The sequence below is a fragment of the Pan troglodytes genome, chromosome 5 (assembly GCF_028858775.2).
Source record: "Pan troglodytes isolate AG18354 chromosome 5, NHGRI_mPanTro3-v2.0_pri, whole genome shotgun sequence".
Taxonomy (NCBI): domain Eukaryota; kingdom Metazoa; phylum Chordata; class Mammalia; order Primates; family Hominidae; genus Pan; species Pan troglodytes.
The window spans coordinates 160,475,411-160,479,840 of NC_072403.2; the positions used below are offsets into that span (position 1 = coordinate 160,475,411).

The window sequence follows — 4,430 nt, forward strand, 5'->3', positions numbered from 1 at the left end:
ACGTGAATAGAAGAATTTTATCATTTTTTTCCTTCCAACTAACTTCTGACTGCAATTTAGCATTTTCTTCAATTCTGAATGTAAGCAACAATTGCCAGTATTAGCACTGTCTGTGACACCACCCATACAAACCACAGATATTTTTCTTTCTTTCTTTTCTTTCTCTTTCTTTTCTTTCTTTCCTTCTTTCTTTCCTTTCTTCCTTTCCTTCTTTCTCTCTCTTTAATTCTTCTTTCTTTCCTTTCTTTTTCTTTCTTTCTTTCAATTCAAACAATCCTACAGCATTTATTGTCATCTTGTAATGACATAAGGGTAATCAAAACAATGTGAATAAATGTTCATATTGGACAAAGGACATCTAAAAAACAAAGTGTATCCTTCTCAACCATTTCTCACTTAATTGATCATTTCTAGTTGGAGACACTTTGTAGCAGAGTAATAGTACCTCCTTTTAGCATGAACCGACCCAGCTGTTTTCTTGACTTTGTTTTAGAATGAATCTCTTCTGCATCATCTAATACAAGGTTCTTACTCTCATCAAAACCAATGATAAAGCTTCCTGTCCAGATTCACTTGCTCATAGACCCACACCTGAATCCAGGGTCTATTCTGTAAGTATCTGAAGATGAGGTTGATGGGCTGCACCATAACCTTCTGCACTTTCTGGCCCTGGCTGCGGTACACCATGGTGGAATCCCACAGAAAGCACACTGACCCACACGCTACCTCAGCCAGAAACTTCTGGAATAAAGAACCGAAAATGGGCTGGGCATGGTGGCTCACACCTGTAATCTCAGCACTATGGGAGGCCGAGGCAGGCAAATGGCTTGAGGCCAGGAGTTCGAGACCAGCCTGGCCAACACGGTGAAACCCCCTCTCTACTAAAATACAAAAAAATAGCTGGTTGTGATGGTTCATGCCTGTAATCCCAGCTACCCAGCTACTTGAGAGTCTGAGGTGGGAGGATAGGTTGAATCCAGGAGGCAGAGTCTGCAGTGAGCTGAGATCATGCCACGGCACTCCAACCTGAGCAACAGAGTAAGACTCTGTCTCAAAAATAAATAAATAAACCAGAAGCGGAAGTGTTCAAAACACAGATATTTTCATGTCACTTCAGAGTGGCTACAAATAGCCCATGATGTTATTTGTACTCATCACTACTTAGAAATGATGTAGCTATTGAACCCACTGCTAGATCTTGGTTTTTAGTGCGGTAATATAGAAGCACTTGTGTATTACAGTTCTCCAGAGGGGGTAAAAAAAATGTATGTGTACATATATGCATATGTATGTGTACATATATGCATATATATACACACATATTTTATATGTATATGTAAAATTTTATGTTATATATAATTATATTACCTATAATATACTTATATTTTATATTTTATATGCATATGTGCATATATAATATATACAATGTAAATATAATATTATATATTAATTATATAATTATATTATATATTATATAATATAATTATGTAATAATTATATTATATATTATATAATATAATTATGTAATAATTATATTATATATTATATAATATAATTATGTAATAATTATATTATATATTATATAATATAATTATGTAATAATTATATTATATATTATATAATTATGTAATAATTATATTATATATAATATAATTATGTAATAATTATATTATATATAATATAATTATGTAATAATTATATTATATATAATATAATTATGTAATAATTATATTATATATAATATAATTATGTAATAATTATATTATATATTATATAATTATGTAATAATTATATTATATATTATATAATTATGTAATAATTATATTATATATTATATTATATAATTATGTAATAATATAACATTTATATATTATATAATATATATTACTATAATATAATATAAATGTGTATCTATATCTATATCTATAGATATAGATATCTGCCCTATCCTGCTTATGCAAAGCAACATCCCAGAAGGCAGAACTAGAAGTTAGGGCAGAGTGGCCAAGGCTGGCAGGCACAGGCTGGAACACAGACCTAAAGTCCCCAGGCTGTACATTCCATTTTTGCTCAATTCCACTCTCCCTTGGGGTAGCCTCCTGAAAAAGGAAAAAAAAATAGGTGCTGGCGTACTTTCTTGTTGTGTACTTTTCATCCAACAAATACCTGTGGAGCCCTGGCACGGAGGAGGCGCTGCGCTGGTTGGTGGGGTAGGAATGATGCAGCATGTCAATTCTTGCTCCCTGGGAGCTCAGTCCAGGGAGGAGAACATCGACATGGGCACTAATGACAGTGTGGTGTGATGACTCCATAGGTGGCGAAGTCTATCCCGGGGTTATGGAAGCAGGGAGGCAGGAGAGCCCTTTCCTCCTGTTAAATAAGGACTCCACTTAAAAAAACACCAGGCAAAATGCATTAATGTTAAAATGAAACCCTGTCTAAACTTTGAGTTATTTTCCTTTTTAGGAATTTTATCCTGTATACATATATATGTGCATGTGTATTTGTGTTTGTGTGTGTCTGTGTCTGTGTATAAATAAAATAAGGTATTGTCTATCACAATCATGGAGGTCAAGAAGTCCCACAACCTGCCATCTTCAAGCTAGAGACTTGGGGAGCCTGGTGGTACAGTTCTGAGAACCAGGGGACCAATGGTGTAAGTTTCCACTGAAGGGTGAAGACAGATGTCTGTGCTCAACAGTCAGGCACAGCGAGCAAATTCCCCTTTCCTCCAGCTTTTTGTTGTATTCGGTCCCTCAATAGATTGGCTGATGCCCATCTGCAATGCTTTACTGAGGCTGCCATTCAATTCTAACCTCATCTGGAAACACCCTCACAGACATACCCAGAAATCATGTTTAGCCAGCTCTCTGGGCTCCCCATGATGCCATAAAGTTCACACATAGAATTAATCATCAAACTATATCACAAATTTGGTTTTGCTTTTTGTTTGTTTTGTTTCGTTTTGTTTTTTTGAGACAGGGTCTCACTCTGCCACCCAGGCTGGAGTGCAGTGGCGTAATCATAGCTCACTGCAGCCTCAAACTTCTGGGCTGAAGTGATCCTACCGTCTCAGCCTCCCAAGCAGCTAGGACTACAGGTGTGCACACCATGCCTGGCTAATTTTTTTAAAAAATTTTGTAGAGACGAGGTCTTGCGATGTTGTCGAGGACGGTCTTGAACTCCTGGCCTCAAGTGATCCTCCTGCCATGGCTTCCCAAAGTGCTGAGATAACAGGCGTGAGCCACAGCAACTGGCCACAAATTTGTTTTTTTAAAAAAAATTTACATTACTTTGTTTTGATTTCATTGGTTTCTTTGTAATTCTATGTATTTTAGACTATGCATATTAAAAACATTATTTTGAGAAAAGATACACAGGCTTCACCAGACAGTCAAAGAAGCTCATGGCACCAAAAAAATCTTCAGAACCCCCGTGGAGAACAGGTTTGCCATGTGGCCCCCCAGCCCTTGTTTGGCCACTTCCTTGGTGGAAACAAATCCTTCTCAAAATCATACATTCTGTTTTATATTCTTTAAATACATTGAAGGGAAGAAGGGGTGAGCTGGCTACCAATTTATTGCCCCTCTGCTCTAAATGGACTCTTTGTCGCTTACCCACCCTGAAGCCGAGCACTGTGAGTTTCTCCTTTGTGTGTGCATACAGGGCACTGGCGGGACCAATGCAGGAGGAAGGGGCTTCTCTTCCTAGCACCCAGCACGCTTCCTTTCCTTTCTCATTGCTCCTCCTGCACGGCTACCAGTGACATAGGAGGTGGGCATCCACTGGTACTCCCCGAACCAAGCTTCGGTGGCACCCTACAGTTCTTAGTGAGTTCCATGTCGCCCTTTCCTGCCTATCAGCCACAGCCCACGGGCACCAGCAGGAGGCTTTTGGAAGCTTCCTCTGCCAGCCTGAGAGAGGCAGTGGCTGTTTCCTGCCAGCTCAGCCCTGTGACTTGGACCAATTCTGACCTGGGTCAGTTCAGGAAACTAATCTATCATCCATCGGGTAGCAGCCACACCTTCCCAGTGAGGCCTGACTAGCAGTTTTGGGGAAGGAGGCTTCTGCAGTTGTTTTGTAGGGCTGGTGTAACAAAGTACCACGGACTGGGTGACTTAAACAACAAAAATGCATTGTCTTCCCATTCTGGAGGCTGCATAACTAAGTAGGAGGTATGGGCAGTGTTAGTTCCTTCAGAGGGCTGGGAGAGAGACTCTGCTCCTGCTTCTGGGGCTTTGCTGGCAATCTTTGGCATTCCTTGGCTTGTGGAAACATCCCGATCACTGCCTTCATCTGCACATGGTGTTCTTCTCCCTGTGTGCACGTCTGTGTCCACATTTCCTTCTTCCATAAGGGACACGAGTCATATTGGATTAGGGGCACACCCTGTTCCCACATGACCTTATCCTAACTTAATTAATTATATC

At 39.2% G+C, this 4,430-nt stretch overlaps 1 pseudogene; it reads right to left on the bottom strand.

Moving 5' to 3' along the window:
- Positions 1 to 351: 351 nt before the first annotated feature.
- On the bottom strand, positions 352 to 687 carry LOC100608372 (small nuclear ribonucleoprotein E-like; annotated as a pseudogene).
- Positions 688 to 4,430: the final 3,743 nt, after the last annotated feature.